This window comes from Tasmannia lanceolata, unplaced genomic scaffold, assembly GCF_043159265.1.
Source record: "Tasmannia lanceolata isolate RefF3 unplaced genomic scaffold, GAP_Taslan_0.1 ptg000012l, whole genome shotgun sequence".
Lineage (NCBI taxonomy): Eukaryota > Viridiplantae > Streptophyta > Magnoliopsida > Canellales > Winteraceae > Tasmannia > Tasmannia lanceolata.
The window spans coordinates 45722279-45749091 of record NW_027518689.1 but is presented as its reverse complement, the minus strand read 5'-3'; the positions used below and the strand labels follow the sequence as shown (position 1 = coordinate 45749091).

At 38.5% G+C, this 26813-nt stretch overlaps 1 pseudogene across 1 annotated transcript in view; it reads left to right on the top strand.

The window, feature by feature from the left end:
* LOC143888861 (uncharacterized) overlaps nucleotides 1-24516 on the top strand; it is a 45996-nt pseudogene extending 21480 nt beyond the window's left edge. The window contains exons 5-11 of the transcript XR_013254612.1: nucleotides 16359-16439; nucleotides 20355-20447; nucleotides 22927-23085; nucleotides 23324-23391; nucleotides 23508-23559; nucleotides 24268-24321; nucleotides 24403-24516. The product of XR_013254612.1 is annotated as an uncharacterized LOC143888861 (transcript). The remainder of the gene's footprint in view (nucleotides 1-16358; nucleotides 16440-20354; nucleotides 20448-22926; nucleotides 23086-23323; nucleotides 23392-23507; nucleotides 23560-24267; nucleotides 24322-24402) is intronic.
* Nucleotides 24517-26813: the final 2297 nt, after the last annotated feature.

Sequence of the window (26813 nt, the reverse complement as noted above, 5' to 3'; positions counted from 1 at the left end):
CCGAATTTTTCGCAACACATGTTGAGCATGATTGCTATCCTTTGGAGTCAGTCTGCCTTGTTTTGATTCTCATGTATACATCATTCAGTAGGATTAGATCCTTACCCGTTTTGTCTTGAGATCTGGCCGATAGCTCGTTTGCTGTCCTTATGACCATGATCTACCATTTCATCTCATATTGATCGTACAGTTGTTGATATCCATCATTCAGATTTTAGATCTGGTCTTTGACCCTACTTTTGTCATTCTTATGGCCATGGTCTATTATCTGAGCCATTGATTTTTCATTGATCCATGTTTACCTATCATATATCTTTTACCCTTGGATCATATCGAAATCATTAATGGGAAAGTTTGATCTTACCTGTATTCTTTGAGTGCATGATCATTGCTGAGATCGAAATTTATTTTGATTATGGATGTTTATCGTTCCTGACTCTTTCATTCCCAAAAAGAAGAGCAGTTATACTCAAATGAGACTTCAAGGTGTGGATTGAGAATTCATTGAAACCCTGTTGATGTAGGTCATAATATCACTGTCTATTTCGCTTTGACCTTCATAGACAGTATTTCTTTGATTTTTAGAATAAAATACCCTTTGGTGTATTTCAAGATTACTCTTTTCTCTATTTGTTCAGAATCTTTATCCCATGACTATTGATCTAGTGTGTGTGCTTCCAAGTCAAGAGTCTATGTTTAGCGAAAGACCATTTTTTCTAAAGACTGACTATTTCTAATCATACTTGATCCAGGCAGTCTATTGTTTTACCCACATTGTCAACATAAGCCTTTTGTTGCCCCATTTAACCTAGACCTTGTGGAGTTGCTTTTTCTGGGATTTCTACTCCGGGATTGAACTTTATAGTTATCATTATCATGAGGAAAGGTGTATCACCTATAAGCTTTCAGTGTTAGTTCACTACCTTTGAAGAAGTGTCCTGTATCTTTAGATTTGTCTTTCATTGAGTGTACATCAGCTTTCTTCTCTCTAAGTTGAAAAGGTTCAGTTATGTAGATGTTAAAAGAAAAAAGAAGAAGAGAGAGTGTCATGTCTGTCAGTCTTTCTTATATAGAGTCAATGTTCTGTTTTCTATCAGGACTGATGAAGAGCCCTTCGAGGTGTGTCAAAAATCATCAATGTACTTACAGTCTTCAATTCAATAAAATTGTTGATTTCGTATCTTTGATACTCTATGATTCACTCTTAGATCTAATGTTTAAACAACTAAAGACCCCCTTCTCGGATGAGAATGCAGACGAAATTCACCTCGAGATCTGAAAGATGGTCGAACGAGAGGAAGAGCGTCGAGCATAGCCACTTAAAGAAGAAATCAAATCCATTGATAGTGGTATCGAAATCCGAAACTCGGGATGGATGGATTGGAAAAACTTTATCTCCTAAGGAGCGCAAAGAATTGATAAACCTGTTTAGAGGGGTTTGAGGTAGTTTTGCTTGATCCTATAAAGGATAAACCAGGGGAATGCCCTGTCGTTGATCAAAGCAAGACTTCATCTGCTTTAGACATCCAGTTGAGGAATAAAATTTTAAAGAGATAAGCGTCAGGCATCCTGTGGAGCTGATGAGATATTGAGAGAAGATTTTCAGACAGAGTTGTGGAATCTTGAGCATAAATTCAAGATCTTTGAGACGGGAGTGGAGCACAGTGGTTGAAGTTTTGCCAGAAAACCACCAGACTCCTCAAAAAAAAAAAAAAAAAATTTCAAAGGCTTTGAACCTTAAACAAAAGGGCTTGTACATCAAATACATCAGGAGGCCATCCTTGATCGTTTGAGCTTTTATAGCCAAAATCCTAATGTTTTAAAATCCATTTGTAAACCCTTTGGGCCAAAAGCAAAATTAAAACAACTTATTTTCAAACACATTATAAACCCGGGGCATTTATGCACCCGAACTACGTCGGACCTGATCCCCACCTCTTCAGGGGTACGTAGGCAACTTGATTAATTCAAGTTCGGTCAAACCTTGGGATAAAATCCCCTTTGAAAATTTTGAAGCTAAATGCTAAACCATTCTTTGAAAAATCCCAAAGCGAACTACGCGGATCTGATCCTCCATCTTTGGGGTATGTAGGTAGTCTGGCTAGACCAGATTCGGTTCAAATCTTTAGAACCTTAGGTATTCAACCCTTTCGAACCCAAGCCCACCTAGAAAGTCCTTCTGGTGAAACAAGCAAAGGTTCGAGGCGAATGAAAAGAAAAACAGAAAGAAAAGAATGAGAGTCTGAAGACCCACTAGGTTGAAAACCCGAAAGGGCGGCCTAGAGATATACATTTGCTAAGTTAACAGCCAAAAGAGTTAGCTTATGCAAAAAGTCAGGGTAGTGGTCTGCTGGATTGAAAACTTGAAGAGGTAATCTAGTCAAGGGCAAAGATTTCCCATGAACAGTTGAGTTGAATAGAAGCAGAAGGAGTTCCTCAGTTACGTAGAATTCCCAAGTTTGAGTACAAGCAAAAGTTGAGATAAGTGGTCTTTCAGACTGAAAGCTTGGAAAGCAAAAGTTATGACTTCTTTTGAAGAGAGAAATCAGGGAGACGGAGAAGCCACCTCTGCACAGGGCAGAATCCTGGAATCCGAGTAGTGTCAGCGAGACTTATTTTGACACCTTTTTAAACTAGGGGCATTGAAACCGAACAATCCGAAGGTGGTAACAACCATGACGGAGATCCCGATGGAGGAAATTAGGTCATCTTGACATAGTTTTTGAGAGTGCTCTAAGAGTGGCTGACCTTACCATTAAAAAATGATACATTTGATTTAAGAGTGAATCAAAATTTAGTCAAATCATTTGAATATTGTAAGTCTTCTTTGAAAGAGTCTTCAGGAGTCTGTTCCTTGTTTATCATTGTTTTCTTTTAGAATCAAAAGTGTTTGGCACTAGAGCGAATGGGTGTACACCTTCTGAAATGTAAAGGAAAATTTAGAGTGGATCCTGGTTTAAGAATCAAAAAAGGGCAAGAGATTTTTTATTCAGACCTGTCTGAAACATCAAAGCCTCAAGCACTGAGCAAAATGAAGAATTCTTACATTCAGCCTTTGTGGAGATGGTTTTACCACTATACCAAAGAAAGAATCCATGCAAACTCAAATTTTTTCTACTTACCTTGGTTCTGCCTTCTTAAGACTTTGTCATGGAAGCACATCATACTAGGGGCATCTTTTATGACTTGCGTCATAAAAGATATTACACAATGGTAACTGGGATATCTATTCTTAGCAAATAGAAACCAGAGAAGCTTGAACATACTCTTTGAGTTGAATTCCTTGATCCAATTGTTTCTTTTGGAGTCAGTTTCAGAAACTTTAATTCCCAGCGGAGTATAAAATCTACTCCTGCATCCTTCAAACCTCATCAGAATGCTTCTCACCTGTTAAAGAGAGTCAGCACCTGAAAATCTCATCAATCTATTTGAGTTTTGCTTTCAGCAAAGATCATGCGCTCCTAGTTATTCTTGGTAAGAGATGACTGGCCCATTAGTGAAATTGATCAAAGATGGTAAATTCTTCATTCCTTTTGAAAGATTTTAACAGAGTTTGAAATTACCGAACTTGCGTTACGCGGTTTGGTCTTTTTAAAAGATTTTAACAGAGTTTGAAATTACCGAACCTGTGTTACACAGTTTGGTCGTTTTGAAAGTTTTTAACAGAGATAGAAATTACCGAACCTGTGTTACACGGTTTGGTCCTTTTGAAAGATTTTAATAGAGATGGAAATTATCGAACCTGTGTTACACGGTTTGGTCTTTTTGAAATGTTTTAATAAGGAAAATATTTCCGATCCTGTGTTACACGGATTGGTCTTTTCTTCCTTCTCCCGGGTATTTAGTACCCCGATGATTAGTAGTGTAATGTCAAGTAGTGACTTACCTAATCATCGTTCCGCAATGTGCAGCTTCTTAACGAGTTAGGAGTCATGTGTATCTGCGAAGAGGTTTGTAGGGGACTGTTTAGCAGGACCTACGAATTTGGGTTTATGTGGAACTGTTTAGCAGAACCGCGTGATCCAGAGTGATTCGCTACTTTGAAAGAGAGGAGTCAGAGTTACTCGGATAGTTAAACAGATTTATTTTCAGTAATGATCTGTATAACTATCGCTAGGCTTGAGACTTAGTCTCGCCTCTGGTACTTAGTACCCAGATGATTAGTAGTGTAATGTCAAGTGGTGACTTGCCTAATCATCGTCCCGCAATGTGCAGCTTCCTAACGTGTTAGGAGTCATGTGTATCTGCGAAGAGGTTTGTAGGGGACTGTTTAGCAGGACCTACGAATTTGGATTTACGTGGAACTGTTTAGCAGAACCGCATGATCCGGAGTGATTCGCTACCTTGAAAGAGAGGAGTCAGAGTTACTCGGATAGTTACACAGATTTATTTTCAGCAATGATCTGTATAACTATCGCTGGGCTTGAGACTTAGTCTCGCCTCGGGTATTAGAAGTTTGAGTTTAGCTTGAATATTCGATTACCCTAATAATTGGTCGAGTCTTTGACTGATCGGCATGATTTAAAAAAAAAAAAAAAAAAAAAAACTCTTTGAGTGTTTGGTTTTGAACTTGTTTTGGACGAGTTTCAATACATTGGTCTTTGGCCTATTTTTGTAGGTTTCTAAAAAGAAAAAAAACTCTTTGACTGTTTGGTTTTGAACTTGTTTTGGACGAGTTTCAATACATTGGTCTTTGGCCTATTTTTGCAGGTTTCTAAAAAGGAAAAACTCTTTGAGTGTTTGGTTTTGAACTTGTTTTGGACGAGTTTCAATACATTGGTCTTTGGCCTATTTTTGCAGGTTTCTAAAAAGGAAAAACTCTTTGAGTGTTTGGTTTTGAACTTGTTTTGGACGAGTTTCAATACATTGGTCTTTGGCCTATTTTTGCAGGTTTCTAAAAAGGAAAAACTCTTTAAGTGTTTGAGTTTGTGCTTATCTTAGACAAATTGCAACGTGGTTTCTAAAAAAAAAAAAAAAATGAAAGCTCTTTGAGTAATTGAAGTGATTGGTTTGTTTGTTTGGTTTGTGCTCTTTGAGCAATTGTTATGTGTACTTTGGCTTAGCCTGATATATAAAAAAAAAGAAAAAGAAAAAATGTTTGTGTTTTTGTAATCGTTCGTTCGTTTTTTATTAATTAGTCGAGTCATGAGTATTAGGGAGAGACTATCTCTTTGAGATGTCTTAGTTGCCGAGTTAAGAGTCGGTGAGAGACTATCTCCCTATTGTTAGTAGAGTTTTATCTTTGTGAATATCGTTTTAAAACTGAAAACCCAAAAATTTACTTTGTTTTGGTTTCGGGTCAGTCAAAATGTGTCGTCTGTTCAGCTTTGCCATTCGCGTGTTACACACGCTCTGCCAAAGAGGGGCATCTGTAGACACCCCATTTTGACCGGACCCAAGTTCGCTATGCTTGGGAGAAACCCCATCCGATCATTTCCGCCATGTTTCGCATTTTTCCGTGAGAGGTTGAGAGAGATTATTCATAAGAATCCAAGCGAGGGAGAATTTGGACCCGTTTGGTGGGCCCGCATTGAACATTTGTTTAAAATTCGAATCAACCGAGGGCCCACATTGTGGGGCCCACGTTGTGGGGCCCGCGTTGTGGGGCCCACATTGTGGGGCCTCAGTAGGGCCTCTTGTGAGGCCTCTTATGAAGAACAATAATGATGGATTCTCCACTAAAGAAACATGATGGGCCCTCCACTAAGAAGAATGATGATGGATTCTCCACTAAGAAACATGATGGGCCCTCCACTAAGAAGAATGATGATGGATTCTCCACTAAGAAACATGATGGGCCCTCCACTAAGAAGAATGATGATGGATTCTCCACTAAGAAACATGATGGGCCCTCCACTAAGAAGAATGATGATGGATTCTCCACTAAGAAACATGATGGGCCCTCCACTAAGAAGAATGATGATGGATTCTCCACTAAGAAACATGATGGGCCCTCCACTAAGAAGAATGATGATGGATTCTCCACTAAGAAACATGATGGGCCCTCCACTAAGAAGAATGATGATGGATTCTCCACTAAGAGGGACAACATGATGAGCTCTCCACCAACACATCTCTCTCTCTCTCTTTCTCTCCCTATATATATATATCTTCCTTCCCATCCATAAAAAAGGAGGAGAAAAAAAAGGAGATTTACCTTCCATTATCTCTTTCTCTTCCATTATCTCTTCCAATCACTCCCTCAAATCCCTTTCCCTATATTCTTCTTCCATTATCTCTCCCAATCACCTCCCAATCCTTCCCTCTAAGAGAAAGCGAAAGACGGCGGATCGGATCGGCGGCGGCAAGATCTTCACCACAGGTAGGTGCATTTTTCTCAAAATATTTCTGTATTTTTCCGAATTTTTCTGATTTTTTCCGCAAATTGTGTTTTAAAAATAGAAAACTCTTCAAAAAAACATCTTTTGACGAAGAAAAATTAAATTATATACCAAACAGATTCCAAATTTAATGCAATTTCGTGGGAAATTAATATGGTACTGATTCATTTTACCATGAATTTTTAAGGATTTTTGGAGTTTATTTGGTATATTATTTAATTCTTTCTTTGAAAATTATCAGATTTTGTGAGACTTGTTACTGACATCAAATCACCCTTAAAATTCTTAAAATTTTTACAGTAGTCTTATCTTCCATATTTCTTGTTACTGTAAAATTTTCGAGTGATTTGGATCTGTTTTCATATGGGATGTAGTGTTAATTCTTAATCTGGTCTGAAAATTGTAAAATCCGAAATCGGTAGTAAATAGTCTTTATAATTTATGAAATTCTCACCGCATGCTCATTTTATTGATATCTTATTTCTGTAGAAATTTCATAGAATTTATATGTCTATTTCTTGTAGTTTCTGTGTTAATTTGGCAATCTGGTCATTTAATTGTTAAATCAAGATTAAATATGAATTTAATGTAAAAATCTGCAAAACTCATCTATTAAGCTACATACATTCCCATCTTGCTGCTGTAGAAATTTCAACTCATTTCGAATTCGTTTGCAATAATTTCACTTGTAAAATCATTCATATGCTTAAAATTGATACAATCCATTGAAAATTCGAAATTAATTACTACCAAGTGATTTTCAACATTCGAAATTCGAAATTAAAATTGATAAAATCCATTGATAAAATCACATTTACTCAAACTTAATCTAACAAAACCTGAAGGCATCATAGATTGCGCGAACTTATTGCACACACTTACATCACTTGCATCTAAACCCCTGCATCTCACATGCACACACGTCCTATTTTAGGAACCCGGAGTGTTATCTAGCATGGTTGACTGGGATTTCATCACCTGGTGCCTCTGTGCTAGAGAAGCATTCCACCCTTAGCCTAGTACCTTTATGGTACGTAAACGGATCTCTTGTTCACGTACTGATACGCCGGACACTGGTACAGTATATCGAACATGGATTCGCGCTAAGGGAACTCTTGGCCTTACCCCTAGATTAACCCACACATGCATGTAGTATACGAACACATGTGCATCACGTGTGTGAGCCTAGTTTAGGATATCCTACCCATTTGTGTCTAGATTAGGCCGTAGTCAATCTTCCAATGGCTACGATCGGTCCTAGGTACACAAACAAAGTCATGAGTCGAGATCCTCTCTCCACTCCGCTAGATTAGGGTTAGGGTTGATGCCTTCAGGTAACACTGATAAAATGTGTGAAGATTAAAAAACTTTTCCTTTGGGGTTAGGATGTAAATCCCATTCATTTCCAAAGATCTCATAGGATTAGTCATTCATGATCCATCCGTTGAAAGCAATCTTATGCTATCTCATCTCATCTTGATCACAGATTTTCAATCTTCTATTATATGATTCGATCGCGTTTCCATATCTTTTAGAGAGTCTTTTGACTCATCTGTCTTTAGCTGTTGTCAGTGGAGTCTTTGACTCGTGTTTTCTTTTCCTTTAGAGAATCTTTGACTCATATATCCTTTAGTTGGTGTTAGTGGAGTCTTTGACTCGTGTTTTCATCTCTTTTAGAGAGTCTTTGACTCATTTATCCTTTAGTTGGTGTTAGTGGAGTCTTTGACTCATGTTTCTTTTCTTTTAGAGAGTCTTTGACTCATTTATCTTTTAGTTGGTATTGTTGGAGTCTTTGACTCGTGTTTCCATTTCTTTTCGAGAGTCTTTGACTCACTTCGTTTTCTTAGTTGGTATCATTAGAGAGTCTTTGACTCATTTGTTCTTTTGTGATATTACCAGGGAGTCTTTGACTCGTTGGTTCTTCCGTTGGTGTTATTTGGGAGTCTTTGACTCATTCCTCCTCTAAGTTGTAGTATTAGAGAGTCTCTGACTCATTTGTTCCCCTCTTTAGTGTTGTTAGTTCGGAGTTTCTCCTTTAGAGTTGTTGATTACTTCGCTTTTGATTAGAGGCTAACTCAGTCTTATTAGAGCTTTGCTTGCTTGGGATCTTGGATCGTTTTCTCTCTTCTTGGGACGCTATCTTTCTTGTTGTGGTTTGTCTCTTTGAGACGCTAATTGCTTATTCGGGGTTTCCCCTTTTGCTTTAGGGCTTTGCCCTAGTTTGTGGTATTACTAGCGTGTTCCCTTTAAGATTAAAAATATTTTAAGGTCCTGAGCATTGGAAAAGCTTTAAAATCCAAAAAAAATTAGAAATTTAAAACTCAAAAAACATTTGAAAACATCAAAAACCTTAAAAAATCTAAAGTGTTGAGTGTTTTCTTTTATAAGCGTAGTTTGAGAGTTCGTTTCGAACTACGTTGGCTTGATCCTCTTCCACGAGGTACGTAGTGCAGCTTGGGATCCACATCCCAAGTCCAGCCAAACCTCTAAAAATAAAAATTTTAAATCTTTCAAAGTTACAAAAATATTCAAACCATTTTCAAAAAGATCTTCCTCTAGAGTTAGGAGTATGTCCTAGCTGTTTAGGTTGTGTTCTAGAGTTAGGAGTTTGTCTTGATTTGTATTGATATGGTATGTCCTGTCGTGTGAGTGTCCCTAGAGTTAGGAGGCCTCGAGTCGATCGGTTAGACATTTAGTCGAACCGATGGCTAGACTAGGCATATAGTCATCCCGTGGTTTTCATTAGGTTGCACGGCCTAGTTACACATAGGATTGTAGGAACCACCTGCATTAGCTTAAGGCTAATCAATCTACATTTAGTTAGGGCATATAGGATGTCCTAAAATCCACCATTCATTGGAATTTAAATAATAGTTCAAGAAGCTTTAATAACTAGTCCGGTCTTTTAGATCGAGTCTAGGATAGAGGTCTAGGTGTCTTAGGCATCATAATTTTGAATAGGGCATCGAACTACGTGGGCTCCGATTCTTCCCGAGGCCGGGATACGTAGCGCAGCTAGGATGGATGGCCATTCTGGTCCGAGTCCAGTCCTGCATTAGAGTTAGGACTTGTCTTGTCCCGTCATACATAGCATAGATTTGTGTCTCATGTTTTGATATGTTTTCTTACTTTCTTGTACTGATACTATACCTTTGGTTGTAGCTTGCATGTGCGTGTCCACCAGAAACTTAGACACCCATTAGGCATGTCACTCATAACCTAGCTTTGCTTAGGTGACACATTTTTCATTTCATTTTACGTGTTTATTTCTCCATTCTCAGGAAATGCATGCTTAGGTAGACGATTCCTGAGGATTGTTCCCATTTCACATGATTTTTACTCAAACTTCTTTGGAATTAATGAAAATGGCATAAGAGACCAAGTGCTTGCACTCGGGCGAATTGGGGGTGCTCTCAGACCTTCCCCATTCGTAACCAGGCACGAACCCATATATATTTCTGGTTATCCATTGCACAGAGGATTTGATTTTAGGGTTCCATGGCCTATCCATGGATGGCGACTCTGAGTTCTTTTTAGGTACATCTCGGTTTCGAGCCCTGGCTCCTGATCAGGATGTATCTCATTCGTTTTGTATCGCCACTCGTGCTATGCTGTGAGGGTGGCATCCGTTTCGAGAGTTCCTTGGCAGAGCTCTCCTTCACATTGTGGAGATCTTAGAGGATTGCTGTGGGGACCTCGCGTCCCTCGCCGCACTCGTCCTCTCCGGATCGGGGTCCACAAGACTCATTTCATCTTTATCTTGGATCGCGGAAGAGAAAGGTCTTTTCATATTTTTCCCGGATCTGGAAAGTGTGGTGGACCATATAAATTGGTAGCTTTTGGAAACTTTCTTTTCTAGTCTTTTCGATAAGTTAAAGTTAGAAATTTTCTTGTCGTTTTGTTTTTGATAATTTTTCAAATTAGAAAGAACTTGGTATTCTTAAAAAGAAAGTTGTTTTCCTATTTTACGAAAGAAATTTAGTTGATATTTAATTTTGGAATTCGAAAATTAGAAAGAATACTTTCCTTTCTTAGTTTTGTTTTCTTTTGGAATCTTTCTTTTAAAAGGATTTGAATAAGAAAAAGAAATAGAAACTTACTTTTTATATGGTATGGTTAAAAAGGAAAGAAAGGTTGAAACAAAAGAAAGAAAGAATTATTTTTAGAATGTTTGCTTCTTGATTATAGTTTTGATTTGTAGCCTTTTTGACTTGAGCTATTAAGTCTGAAGGGTTTTTATGCCTAGTTCCTTAAAGCCAACTGGCTTGAGAGTAGCTGACTGAAAACTCCATACATGAGTCAATTAGAAAGCTTAATAAATCAAAGCATTGCACATAATCAAAGGTAAAGCTTGAACTCATATGCATCAATGTCTATGACATATGCAAATCAAAGATTAGTCGGACACTGCTTAATAGCCTGGGTGTCTGGTGCATGCCCTGCATGTCATTCACGCCAAAAGCAGTAGAGGATTACAAAAGTGAGTTCTATTCTTAGAAAGTATGGAGAAAGTGAAAAGTATGGTGGGCCATATAAATTTGCAAATTTTCTACGAAGTTTCGAATTCAAATTTCTTTTATGGTATGATTACATTAGAATCAAATCTAAGGGAGAAGAGTAGGACAAATTCAAAAGAGGATTCCTTGATTAATATTTTTCTAATTTTTCCAACTTGGGATAGGATGCAAAGTTTAAGTATGGGGGTATTCTTGTTCTTCTACTTTGAGCAATTTATCAAAGCAAAATGATTAGAAATTTTTGGCTTTATTCTATAGTGTGATTTGGAAAGAAAAGTTTGTTTTTAGAATTTTGTGTGTTTATTCACTGCAAATGCTCACGAGACACAACTCGTTCATTAGGGTAACCTAGGGGTTCAAAGGCTTGTTGCACGTGCTAAGTGCAATCGTGATTCCTACGAAGTGAGTTAGGATTTTATTTTGTTTTTATTTTTCTTTATTTTTCTTTTTATTTGCTCGAGGAGAAGCAAAGCCTAAGTATGGGGGAATCTCATGAACACATTTATGTGTGAATTATAGTGGTAGGAATCAAGCATTTTTCATAATTAAAGCGGTGCTACTAAGGTATTTTGGATGTCTTTTGACTCTGGTGATTTTTGGTTTTATACTCTTTTGTAAATGATTCTCCCGGAAGAGAGAAACCTTTATTTACTCTTTTGCAAGAGAGTTCTTTGAACACTCATTTTATCTTTATGTTGGATCGCGGAAGAGAAAGGTCTTTTCATATTTCTCCCGGATCTGGAAAGTGTGGTGGACCATATAAATTGGTAGCTTTTGAAACTTTCTTTTCTAGTCTTTTCTATAAGTTAAAGTTAGAAATTTTCTTGTCGTTTTGTTTTTGGTAATTTTTCAAATTAGAAAGAACTTGGTATTCTTAAAAAGAAAGTTGTTTTCCTATTTTACGAAAGAAATTTAGTTGATATTTTAATTTTGGAATCCGAAAATTAGAAAGAATACTTTCCTTTCTTAGTTTTGTTTTCTTTTGGAATCTTTCTTTTAAAATGATTTGAATAAGAAAAAGAAATAGAAACTTGCTTTTTATATGGTATGGTTAAAACGGAAAGAAATGTTGAAACAAAAGAAAGAAAGAATTATTTTTAGAAAGTTTGCTTCTTGATTATAGTTTTGATTTGTAGCCTTTTTGACTTGAGCTATTAAGTCTGAAGGGTTTTTATGCCTAGTTCCTTAAAGCCAACTGGCTTGAGAGCAGCTGACTGAAAACTCCATACATGAGTCAATTAGAAAGCTTAATAAATCAAAGCATTGCACATAATCAAAGGTAAAGCTTGATCTCATATGCATCAATGTCTATGACATATGCAAATCAAAGATTAGTCGGACACTGCTTAGTAGCCTGGGTGTCTGGTGCATGCCCTGCATGTCATTCACGCCAAAAGCAGTAGAGGATTACAAAAGTGAGTTCTATTCTTAGAAAGTATGGAAAAAGTGGAAAGTATGGTGGGCCATATAAATTTGCAAATTTTCTACGAAGTTTCGAATTCAAATTTCTTTTATGGTATGATTACATTAGAATCAAATCTAAGGGAGAAGAGTAGGACAAATTCAAAAGAGGATTCCTTGATTAATATTTTTCTAATTTTTCCAACTTGGGATAGGATGCAAAGTTTAAGTATGGGGGTATTCTTGTTCTTCTATTTTGAGCAATTTATCAAAGCAAAATGATTAGAAAATTTTGGCTTTATTCTATAGTGTGATTTGGAAAGAAAAGTTTGTTTTTAGAATTTTGTGTGTTCATTCATTGCAAACGCTCACGAGACACAACTCGTCCACTAGGGTAACCTAGGGGTTCAAAGGCTTGTTGCACGTGCTAAGTGCAATCGTGATTCCGACGAAAGTGAGTTAGGATTGTATTTTCTTTTTATTTCTCTTTATTTTTCTTTTTATTTGCTTGTCCTATTTTTCTTTTTATTTGCTCGAGGACAAGCAAAGCCTACGTATGGGGGAATCTGATGAACACATTTATATGTGAATTATAGTGGTAGGAATCATGCATTTTTCATAATTAAAGCGGTGCTACTAAGGTATTTTGGGTGTCTTTTGGTGTTTCAGGGTTATTCATGAATTCCACGTAAAATGGAGCTAAGAAGACCAAAAAGGGAAGAACTTTCCATCGTTTTTCAAGGAATTTTCCTTATGGAAAATTTAGTTCTAAGAGATGAAACTCTAAGATGGCAATTCGATCAATTAACAGTGTGGCGCACCAAGTGGACATTTTGGATCACCCTATGGAGGAGTACAATTGATTTATATTATGGCATTCAAATGAGCGGTTAAGATCAGCCCATGAGAATGATGTTTTGTAGGGCAACCCATTTATGTTGTGCCATCACTTGGACGGTTTAGATCATCATGTGGCGTGACTAGTATAGCACTCTCTAGAAATACATAAAGGCTTATACCATATAAATTTGGACCAAGTTACATTGGGGCCCATCATGGGTGCGAGTCACTTTTTACGAGCACTCAATCCATGCACTAACATAGAAATCACAAGGTCTGCATGGATTTGATGACGTCAACATGCATGGAAATAGTAGCAAAAGACAATGACCGAACATACAAGGCAAGAAAAAGGACCTGCTATGTTTGGATGGGTTGGATGACATGCACATGCCTATGCTACAAGTGGCAATAAAAAAACCAGCCACCATGATCTGAACCGTTGAAAAACTTGGGCAAAAAAGGTGTACACGAATGAGAATACCATGGGATGCTTTGCATCATCCATCTAATAGAAAAAGGTAAGGAGTGCTGTTATTAAGATGAGAAGGTCAACATGGAAATAGGGGCTACCAAAAGGAGGGATGTATTTTGAGCTAATACCGTGGGACCCACTTGGGATTTAAGCATTGATTTTGAGCTAATAACGAGCCCAAAAGATACGTTTCTTTTGGCAACGTATCTTTCAGAGACAATTCAGCCAAATTGGCAATAAAGGATATCCAGCTAATTTAAAATAATTTCAAAGATGAAATAGTTGCTGAAAACTATGAAATATACATTGGGAGTTTTTAGATGAGTGGCGAACTATTTTTGGCAGTTGCATATATTCGGTAACACTTGTGGCTATTCGGTAACACTTGTGACAACTACACCCCCTATAGTTTCAATTTGTGTAAGGTAGAACCCCTCAGTTGACGGTTCGTCCACAGATTGAAGGGTTAGGATGATCCGATGGAGCTGATTTTTTGGGCACACCCTATCTATGTCAGGGCCCATCAAATGAACGCTTTGGATCATCCAAACAATGTGGGCCCACTGTGTTTTTGGTAGTGTTTGGATTCGGGTATGGGCCCACATTGTTTGGATGATCCAAAGCGTTCATTTGATGGGCCCTGACATAGATAGGGTGTGCCCAAAAAATCAGCTCCATCGGATCATCCTAACCCTTCAATCTGTGGACGAACCGTCAATTGAGGGGGTCTACCTTACACAAATTGAAACTACAGGTGGTGTAGTTGTCACATTTTAAACTATAGGGGTAGAAGTGGATGGGTCAGAAGCTAGAGGGGGTGTAAATGTAATTTTCCCTATTACAAATTAAGATTCAATCATGAGATTCAAATCGTAATCCATAAGATTTGATTTGAATAATAAATTGTAAGATTTTCAAAACAATGTTGGCAGTTGTGTAATATTTATTGTTCATTATCGAATAAAATACAAGAAAAAGGTTGCGAGATGCGATTGACTCCTGCTTTTATGCTTACGAATTTTGCCTATTCTAGTTTTTCTGCTCCTCTTCTCCTCTTCTTCTCTTCACTTTCTTAATCTTTCTTTCTTAGCAAGATAAACTATGTCTAGTTACTTAGCACCCAACTTTAAACATAACTTAAGTAGGATTACCTAGTGTGTAAGAGTGTTTACTCATCATCAAAATGCCCCCATGGAGGTGCGGATAGAGTCTAATACACTGCCCTGGGCCTCCGACATACTCAAGCAAGACCCCTTCAAAATCAACAAGTGAATGAAAACTTTTTGAATAAAAACCTGCACCTTCATTAGGTCATAGACCTTTACGTTCTCAAAAACTTCATTTTCTATTAATTTGGAAGCCGATTGATGTCTCTTAACTGGATTTAAGTGAGCGAACCCCCTTCTTGAATATAAACCTACACCTTGACCAATCATTAGTATTTTATGGTGTAGACATTGTTCATTGCAATGCTTTAAAACTTGGACTTGGAAACTATGTATAACAAGTGCAAGACATATTGCTACATCAGCCCTGGGATACTAGTTGCTTTCATCTAACAGGTTCTTAATGAGAGTTGGAACTTAATCTGCATTTCATTGATATCACAAAGAAGAATTAATCATCTGGCAGATTCTTAAGCTAGGTAACCTGTTGATAGGGCTGCTTTGACTATTTACACAATATTTCCTCTTTTGTAACTGATGGAATCTAGAGGCTTTTTCTTCCTTTTCCTTTTTGTTCTTTGCTTGTTTTTATCCCATCTGGTTCTCTCTCTTGTGTTTTCTTTGACTTTTGCTCTGTTTCTTTGGACGTAAAATAGGCACAAAATTTTTTTTCTACTTTTAAAGTTTTAAGTAGAATCTCAGCATTGATATCTGTAAAAAAAAAGGCAGTATGTAGAAGATGAAAAGAGTGGAAGGCAAAGATTACCTACCAGAGGCACAAGCATTTTCTTTTTATAGCACTTTAGAAAAGGTAGATAAGGAAGAAGAAAAGGCAAAACAAAAAAGAAACGTACCTTCATTGTAGCTTGAGTGTCTCCAAAGAGAAGGCCTCTCAAAATATGTCATTCCCTTGATACATTAAAAAACAGAGAAAGAGAGCGTCGATACATTAACGTTCTGTTTCTGTGTAAAACGGGTGTAAAACAGATTTTATAAGTTCTTTAATGTCTTTCAGAGTAAAGGGGGATAGTTTGGGCAGGCTGATAATAGCTTTTTTGTTTCATTTGGCATGCAAAATTTGAATAACCAAAGAGTGTGCTTCTTGCAAAGGCTTATTCGCTTCATAGATTCTTTCTCAGTTTCGATCGTTCTGGAAGAAGGAAGGCCCCGTGCATGCCATTAAATTGGCTAGTATTGACAATCCTTCCCTGGGATATATACAGATAAGTTAGACGAGATCTTGGACTTACGCAAGATTTTGAGGTCTTTCCACTAAATTTATTGAGAGGAAAATGAGGAGCTGCTTTGTCTTTCCTAGGAAACTGTCTCAAGAACAGCTTCGTTGTCTAGACTCAGAGCTATATTGTCTTTCCAAGGAAACTGTCTCAAGAACAGCTTCGTTGTCTAGACTCAAGTCCTGTTGTAGTATTTTTCTATTTCTGCACATCCTCTTGAATTTTCTACTGAGACGGTAATCAATCATCAAATGAGTAGAAGTTAAATGCTATTGGCTGATGAATATTCTACTTCAGATTGTATTTAACTTCCCACATCTGACAGTAGAACTGGTTATGTTTTTAGATTTGCTTAATTGTGCTTGTCTATGTTGTTTTTTCAGATTGAAAGACCTTTACAGAGGCATGGTGGAAGGCTTGATCACAATGAGACTTACTGTGGTTCTTGCTATGGTGCAGAAGTGGTATGCACATTACCTTCAATGAAGGATATCCCTTTCTTGACATCACAATATGTGTACTCTACAAGATTATTCATTTTCCTTCTGACATTTCCTTTATGTACGACTTTAGCAAAATATAAAAAAGAAATAGATAAATGGTGGACAATGCTTTGGTTATCATTGGACTTGAAGATTTGCATTACTTTGTACTCTGCGTTACCTAAATGAAAAGATTTGCATCATAGTCCTTAGATATCGTGTGTAGTGTATCAGGTCATCCGCACTCAGAGGATATTCATGGTCACACTCGGAGGATAGTTGTATCAGTTAATCCACCCTCGGAGGATATTCATGGTCACAAATCTTGTTAGGATGCTTGTTTGTTCTCCTCAAACCTCTTTTTGAGTTATCTAATTTTGACATTATGCTGCAAAATTAGGAGCCTAGATTTATATATTATATTTATTTTAGCTCAAGTTCAATTTTGATCGAGCAATCACAGGCTCCTATGGAGCTCTGTTTTTGGGGTAGTTTTCCATGAGAATTTGGCAAACATCCTACAGCTGAATTTTGTTCCGTTAACTTACCAACTTCTCCAAAAGCTTAAGCTGTTGGAGAAAGGCAGTATTTATCTTTTATACTTTAACACTCCCCCGCACGTGTGGCCCACTTGGCAAACACGTGGCACATGTGGTCCCACTTTGGGCCTACCATCGGAGAAGTTGGTTAGTTAACATGGTATTAGAGCCACATGTCTAAAGTTCAAACCTCCCGGATAGCAAAAATACACATGCGATGGTCAGCCCAAAGTGGGACCACATGTGCCACGTGTTTGCCAAGTGAGCCACACGTGCGGGGGAGTGTTAAATTATAAAAGATAAATAACGCCTTTCTCCATCAGCTTAAGCTTTTGGAGAAGTTGGTAAGTTAACATGTTCATTTAAAGTGTAAGTCAGCTGAATTTTGGTCATTTAGGCTACTTAACTATCTAACAGTAGAAACTATGACTCCTCGGCAACCAAAGCTATAAGTCTCATTCCTGCTCTCTGTTAAAGGTCTAAGGACACCCTATGATCTAAGGACACCGAAGCTAGTCCTTTATTATGGCCTAAAGAAACCAAAGCTAGTCCTTTATTATGGTCTAAGGACACCCTATGATGTTTTCTCAATTCTCAAGACACACTGAAAAGAACTAACTGGACTTGACACTAAGACTGACTTCCGAAGCTTGTTAGCTGAAGGGTAGCTCAAACGGTAGTGCCACTGAAAAGAATCAACCGAGCTCTGAAAAGCTGCACTCTCCCTCGTCTGATCGAGTTAATGAAGGCCATCCACCTCAGGACCCGAACCCGTCTTCCTGCAGTTCTTTAGATCTTAGAAAACACAATAAGGGAAGATAGAAACAGAACAATTCAAATGTTTAGTTAACTGACTAACGGGAAGTAAATTAAAGGGAAATTTAGAAACGCAAAGAAAAGAGGATAATGAAAGGCCTGAGTAAGGAGAAGTTACACCTACTCCCGAGACAGAAGTAGTCCTATCAGCCAAGGTAACGCTATGACTCGGTAAAGAAGATGATTGAAAAGAAGAAAATATATCAGATTTATCGGTCATATGGTGATGCTCCCGAATCAATGAGCCATGATCCTGTAGCAGAAAGAAAACAAGAGGAATTGCTATCATGTTGTGCTAAGGTGGCAATTGGTTGCTTGTTGTTATCCTTAGATCTCAAACACTCACCATACTCAGCCCAAAAAACTACTAAGCAATCACCTTGCTCAGTCCGGATGATGTAAGTATGAAGCTCTCAGTGCAGCAATTGAACCATGACTAGCATATCTAGGAGGCCGTAACTTCGGATGCAAATCATAGCAATAATCAACTGAGTGACCCTCCATACCACAAAAAGGGTGGCCCAGCGCACGAGGCTCCCGCCATTGCAGGGTCTGCGGAGGGCTAGATGTGCGTAGCCTTACCCTTGCTTTGCAGAGAGGCTGTTTCCGTGACTCGAACCCTTGACAACCAGGTCACAATGGAGCAACCTTATCATTGCGCCAAGGCTCGCCCTCTAGCACTCCATACAACAGTGAGTGCAAAAGTGGGTTCCAAGACCACCAGTACTATGACCTCTCCTTGAATCACGGCCACCTCCACGACCGCGAAGACCTCTACCATGGGTAGATCGACCGTCACAACCACTACGATCACTACCTGACTGAGCATCTAGGGCTGAGCGCTTAACGGAAGGCTCACTCGAACCCTCAACTCTCATAGACCTCTGAATCACTCGAACCAACTGAGCAGCCATAAACTCACTTTTCTCAAATAATCGCGAGTTACCAATCACAACTACGGGTAACCAACACAAGAAAATAATCACTAGAGTCACTTCATAGAACTAATCCAAAGAAAAAGAGATGATGATAGGCTAGAGTCTCCGAATCATATAAACTCTAACAAAACATCATTTAAAAGTGATCAACGCACCATACCATCCCTATATGCAAATTTCTAGGACCAAACGAAGAGCATCCAGACAAATCGAAGAATTACAGCATCAAAACAGTGGCAGTGGAGGCTTACGACATCAAGACGACGACTACTAGCGACAATAGACACTATTTAGTGCCCTCCAACAACCCCAGGAAAAAAAGGTTATTGTTCACGTGAGCAGTGCAGTAGTACAGTTCATGCGGTGCTTCCTATTCACGCGGTACTGTTCCTTCAGTGCTGTTCACGTGAACAATAACCTTTATTTATTTTTGAAGTCTCTAAGGAAAGAAAGAGAAAGTCGGAGGAAAGAAAAAGTGGATGAGAATGTAAGGACCTTTTCTTTAGTCTCCTAACTAGTTGACGATGAAGAAGGAGAAAAGTTGAGATAGGGAGAGAGAGAGATGGAGTGCATATATATATATATATATATATATATATATGAGAGAACATTTCCTACACACTTGTGTAGGTAAGTTACCTACACACTAGCTTAAAATACAGTGGGGGCCCACATTGTTTGGGTGATCCAAACAATTCATTTGAATGGTCCTCACATAGATAGGGTGTCCACAAAAAATCAGATCCATAGGATCATCCCAACCCTACGATTTGTGGAGGTAAACCATTCAAACTATGGAGGCAAAAAATGGACTAATTTGTGAAGGTTTATACACGTCCATTTTACCTCCACAAATCGTAGGGTTGGGATGATCCTATGGATCTGATTTTTTGTGGACACCCTATCTATGTGAGGACCATTCAAATGAATTGTTTGGATCACCCAAACAATGTGGGCCCCCACTGTATTTTAAGCTAGTGTGTAGGTAACTTACCTACACAAGTGTGTAGGAAATGTTCTCTCAGTTCTCTCTCTCTCTCTCTCTCTCTCTCTATATATATATATATATATATATATATATATATATATATATATGTATAGACATATATATTATATGTATAGACATATATATTATATGTATGTATATAGAATTATGGTTACATAAGACAATTTCGGTTTCGGTTTTAAATTTCGGTCCCGGCGGAAATCTAAAATTTCAGCTGAAATTTAAAACCATGGATATACATACATTGTTTCCTCGTCTCATCTTTTCTGGAAATTTGATATTGACTTCATGGTATATTTCTTTTGCATATTGTGAGACATTCATCTGCAGTTTGTGATCTCAAAAATCTAACTAACAAAACTTAAAGAGAAAAAAAAAACTAGATACGGCAGTGAACTAATTTGATTATTATCTGACTTCAAACTGATTTCATGAAAAGACATTCCTTTCAAGGTTTTCAAGAGTTTTGGTTATTGGCCTTGTATTGTGCATCGTATTACTCTCTTTCAATTATTGCTCCCTCTTTCAAGATATCAGCAACCAATGCCTCTGCCACTTATCCAAGCCATATTAATGATGGATTGTTTTTCCATTACAGTCAGATGATGAGTGTTGTAATTCATGTAAAGAAGTGAGCGAAGCTTATCGAGAAAAGGGATGGGGGATGACAAATCCTGATTTGATTGACCAGGTCTACAAAAACCATTCTTTTAGAATTTTTTTATGTGAAGAGGTTGTAGGTAACTGATACATTTATTGTGTTGGTATATTGTAGTTCCGGCATCTGTTTTCTTTTTTGCCTTATTATTACTGAACTTGATCATGGACACCCGCATCATACTTACAATAGCTAAAATTACAGGGTGCAGCCTCATGTATTGAATGACGAAGCATGTGTTTCTATTTCTAAGAGAATACATTCTGTGACTGTATTTAACCATGATAGGATTTTCTTATCATACTTGGGATTGAATTGCGGCTTTTCAAAATGGGGAATGAAAAACCAATAACCTAATACTGAATACACATTCTAGGTTTCAAGATTTAACCCAGTGTTTTATTAGTGATTAGAGATCTAAAGCACAAAAAACTCAACATAATTATGATTGTGCCAAAAGTATAGCACAAGGTATCACTACTGTGAAGAAAATAATTATTAGAAATTCTGATGAAGGAACGGTCAAGAGGTGAGGAAAAATATGCTGACACTTTAAACAATTGGTTCATTGTATAATTTGTATTTAATCAGTAATCTTCCAATCTCAAATGAAGGAACATACAGCTAAACACCAACTTGCATCCACATGCGATTAGTCCAAGGGCTACTTTTTTTCGTATTGGTGCACTCTTCCACATACACAATGTATGTGCACTTTAAGCAGTGTCAATCAATGTGCAGGACAAAATATATGGGACACAAGCTGCACCACTACGTTCTATAGTCAATCAAGCCCCTTTTAATACTACTATAAGAGAGTCTCATGAAATAACTAGAAACTAGGAATGAATTTGGTTATTGAAATATTTTCATGAGAGCCATGTTTTATTTACAAATATTCTCCAATCAAGCCCCTCCCTAGTCAGGTTAATTGATGGGAATGGGGGTATTTTTCCATTGACACCTATTCCAAGAACATCTGGTTGCTTCCCCAATGCCGTGTTGGTATCCTTGTATCTCCCTTGTCGTCCAACGAGTTGATTTGTGATAGAAGGATTTGATGCAAGAAAATGGAAAAGAGAGAATAACAAAGGTGGAGAAGAGAAAATAGGGAAAGAATGATAAGAGTTAGAGAGCCTAACTTCCAAATCCCACTTAAATTAATATGAAGAGAGAAAAAATATTTTAATACCCCTATTAGGGTCAGGTAAACACAACATCAGCTAGATATAAAATAATGCGCAACACTCCCCCTCAAGCTAGTGTGAAGATATCACGCATGTCCATCTTGCATGGAATAGAGGAAAAAACCTAACTAGTGACACCCTTTGTCAAGATGTCTGCAAGTCGATCTCATGTCCTCAAAAGAGGTGCAAATAAGGCTCGAGCTTGGTTTCTCAATATGCTTCGGCCTGTCATGTTGGTTAGAGAATGTGCAATGTTGATGGATGCCTTGTTGTCACGATAAAATTTCATCAGACCTTGATGGTCGAGCCCTAGCTCCTGGATGATAATCTTTATCCATAATAGCTCATATACACCATTTGTCCTAGCCTTAAATATCGCCTCTGCATTTAACTGAGCAACTACTGACTGTTTTTTGCTTCTTTATGTTACAAGGTTACCTCATACAAGAGTGTTGTAACTTGATGTTGACCTTCTATCATTAATGGAGCCAGCCCAATCAAAATCTATATATATGATTCTATTTTCATATGGCCAGAGGATCCTATAAACAGCTTCCATGTGGGAGGTGAGGGGCATGCATGTACATATGCAATGTCTGGCTGCGTGTGAGACAAGTAGATTACCCTCCCAACAAGCCACTAATATTGTCCCACATAAAGTGTAGTGCCATCTTTATCTTTCCCCAGCTTGTGATTTACTTCAATAGGAGTGTCAATGGGTTCACACCCTAGCATTCTTGTCTCCTTGATTATGTCCAAAACATACTTTGTGAGATGAAGATGCCTTGTTTAGACCTAGCAATCTCGATGCCCAGAAAATACTTGAGGGCACATAGTATTTTTTTTTAACTCACTTGGCATGTAAGCTTTAATTTTCCCATTTCGTACGTATCATCACCCATCACAGCAATTTCGTCCACATTTAAGCATGACCATAGTGAATCTCTGAAATAATGCCTTGAGAGACTGTTTCAACCAATATGATGCCTTTTTTAGCCTACACACCCTTTCACAAGCAAACTGAAGAGGGAACTGCGAAGGAACATTCATTTACACTTCTTATAAATCTACATGTAGAAAGGCATTCTTCATGTAGAACTGCTGAAGCACCGGCCTAAAATTTGAAGGAAGTTTTCACTATGCTAACCATTAAATTTACTGTTTCTTTCTCTTTTTATGATGGGTATACTGTTTCTTTCTCATCCCAGAAAAAAATGAATAAAAGTGTGTTTCCTCACTCTAATTCATTTTTTGAAGCTTTATACACTGGGAGTTTGGGCATCGACGATTTTGGGATTTGGTATTGATGACCATTTCTGTTTCAGTGCAAGAGAGAGGGCTTTATTCAAAAGATAAAAGATGAAGAAGGTGAGGGATGCAACATCCACGGATTCTTGGAAGTCAATAAAGTGGCTGGCAGTGTTCGTTTTGCTCCTGGGAACATTCATTTGAACGATTTACTAGCATTTCAAACAGAAAGTAATGTGAGTACTGTACTGGTTCTCTATCGCTGTTTTATTTGCATTTCAACCAGAAAGTTTTAACATGGCAGTAGTCCTCTATAACTGACCCATTTGGTAGCTCTAAATGGAGAAACATGTTCTTTAAATTTCTCTTTGTAAACTTGGTGAAATATTTGGCAAATGCTTCCAAATGTGTACGCAACTTTATATGGCACACTACAGGATCTATCTAATCTTCTATTTCTTCTCATAAAACCAGATAAGCCACAAAATAAACAAAGTATCCTTTGGAGAAGAGTTCCCAGGTGTTGTCAACCCACTTGACGGGTAAGATCGTCAGAGCATACTCAATTCAGCTGAACAGTTAAGTTGTGCTGATAGATTTTGACTTAATAAGTTTATTATGCTAATATTTGCTTTGGCTTTGAAAAAAAAAATGGCAGTGTGCAATGGACACAGCAAACATTATCTGGAATGTACCAGTACTTTATCAAGGTGAGTATTTTGCAATTTAATCCGCTCCGCTAAAGAGAAATACTGTAAGGCATGGATCACTTTGATACATACTCAAATGAGCTTTGTCCACCAGTTACTGGTCCACAACCAAACCAAGTGTTTCATACATTTAAGTTCATACCGCAAACAACTTTTGTAACATGAATGTGGATGCATCTGCTAGTGTGATACAGACATGTGATATCAATTCCTGCCTCAAGTAATTCTCATTAAAAATAGGTTCCAGTGATAACATGTGTAATGTGGACATGGAAGCATATGTCAGTGTCAGGTACTGATATGTGGTGGTAGGCAGGGTCACTTCAAGGTGCCCAATATTTGAACATCCATATAAGCATCTTAAAATGCTAAACTATCATATTTGAGTTAAAAAATCCAAAACAAGGAAATGTAAAAATTAGCAAGGCTCTCTCTCTCTCTCTCTCTCTCTCTCTCTTCGTGTGAGTGTCTATATATTCTTTGAGCCATTCCATCCATGTTGGCATTTGCACGTGTATCGAACACTTGGAATATATCAATGTGGCTAAAGACCTAAACTAAGTGCATTGCCATTTTTATTATAATTGATTTGAGAAATCTCACATATCTACCATCCTCTCTCTCTCTCTCTCTCTCTCTCTCTCTCTCTCTCAGTTTACGCTCCGCCACGTATGGTATTGTAACTGGGACTGCTTTGCATTTGTTCAGGTTGTCCCTACGATCTACACTGACATCATAGGGCGCAAGATCTAGTCAAACCAGGTAAAGAACTATGCTTCTAAAGCCTCTGTCACCTTTTAGACGATATATCTGAACATAACTCCAAAGACATTCATCATGCAGTTTTCAGTGACTGAGCACTTCAGAGTTGCGGATGGGTATCCTCGCCCCCTTCCTGGAATTTTCTTATTTTATGATTTCTCTCCAATTAAGGTGAGTGAATTAAACGACTTGTAAATTCAAATATCATATTAACTGTTAGAACAGCTTAGCTTTAGCTTACTTATATTTCTTCAAACCATTTCTTAGGGTCTGTGTGGATCAAGGGTGGGAATTTTTTTTGAAAATTGACAATTTCATTGATACTAAGAATATTACATTGGGGACCAAGGGTCCCTACTTGCATTACATAGAATCAATTAAGGGTGGCTAGGAGCATACTCCTAGGCCAGTAAATACCAAAAGAAGTGATCTTCTGGGTCAACCGCTAGAGTGAGGTCTACACTTCCATGCGTTGCCACCATGTTGAATAGCTATTTCACTTCCCTTTCGAATTCTTCATCTACTACCGCAGCCGAGGGTGCTTTCAGCATTCCCCCTTCCTTTCCTTTACATTGCCCAATGGCCTCAATTGAATCGAATCCAACAAAAAGTGCCATATTTGTGGGCCCCATCAAGTCATAGTTGTGACCTACCACGTCACACAGACTTCTTCACCACTTTCTAGCTGCCGAATTCGATTTTCAAAAATCCCGCCCAAAGGCCTGAAGCTATTGTGAGCCCCTAACCATGCACAATAGCCAACCCATCGAATCCGATCTTCGGCGGCCTCCACCTTGCGCCACCACTCGTCCCGGGGGATCCCCATTAAACCACCAAGCCAAAACCCCTAGTCTAACCCTAAAGACCATCATTGTTCACTCTAACTCCTTCCTCTTCACCTCCACCAGAACCTAAATCCCTAACCCTACCCTTCCTTCCACCTAACCCTAAAGACCACCATTGTTCACCCTAACAATCTTCCTCTTCACTTCCACTAAACTCTAAATCCCTAACCCTACCCTACCTTCCACCTATCCCTAGTCTTACCTCCTTCCTCAACTACTACCTCTCCAGCCTCTCCAGCCACCGCCCACCACTCTAGCTGACTACCTGCAACTCTAAACACCTATCCTAACCTAACACCCTAGCCCTTCTAGCCCCAACCTTGCATCTCGATCAAACCCATCTTTACCCCCAATCTCCAGACGGCAACCCCAATGCTATCTCCGGCTACCCATCGCCTCCGCCACTCAACACGGCCCCCAGATACGTGGACCCACGGCTTCCAAAAGCCCTTTCCCTGTCATCCGCCGCACCATTTCCTACATCCCACGTGCCTTCCGCGTTTCACAAGGGAGAGAAGGGTTTGGAATAACCGGTCGTCACTCAATACCGCCGTTTGCATCCTTCATCATACTTTTTCTCCACCGCCACCACCATCACCTCCACATCCAACCTCCTCCCCCCCCCCCTAATCCGTCCACCCTTTTTCATACTCTTGCCATGTCCACCACTTCCGACGACTCATCAACCCACCATCTCCATCCAACCTTCCCAGTTTCGATCCTTTCCCCATTAAATCCGGCCCACTTGGAACCAGATCCGGCCATTCCGCACCTCCAGCCACCATTGCTGCATCTACTGCGAGATCTGCCCAACTCCGGGCATCATCCCGTCACCAACACCTCCCTTGCCCATCAAGGCAGAGAGAGGGAGAGATCAGAAAGTAGGAGAGATAGATCTAAGAGAAAGAGAGACCAGAGAGATAGAAATGGGGGAGATCAGAAAGAGCAGAAAGAGGGAGATCAGGGAGAGATCAGAAAAATGAAAGAAAAGGAGATAGGGGGAGAGAGAGAGATCAGGAAAGGAGAGAGAGAGAGACCATCGCGAGAGAGGGGAGAAAAAAATGATAAAAAGGAGAGAGAGAGAGAGAGAGAGAGAGAGAGAGAGAGAGAGAGAGAGAGAGAGAGAGAGAGAGAGAGAGAGCCTCCCTCCCTAGGGTTTCCATCGACCTAGGGAGGGAGCAACAGAATCGCACCTTGCTGGAGCAAGGGACTTTGCAATCTAGAATTTTTTTATATGTGATCAAGGGTGAGAATTGCCTTTCAAAAGTCTACAGGCTGGCTCATTTGATCGCTCTGTTCAATATTACCATAATTTATTAAATCCATATTCTGAGAAAAGATTGCCAGGATTAGAAAATAAGAATTATATAGGAAGATCTCTGTTAAAAGATTCTTTGTTACTTTGGTTTCTAACTGTCAATGTGCATTACAATGCATTTCCTCTTGCCCTACTTACAATTGTGTTCAATGGAGATGCACACTTAAGGTATCCAAGATAATACCCTTGCAAAACATAAAATATATTGTTATATGATATGCAAGTTTAAAATGCTGATAAAATATTTAGAAGTTACACAAAAACATAACCTTGGTGTACTTCTATAGATGTGTTTTCATGTCAATTTGTATGAACATGCCTTTTCATCA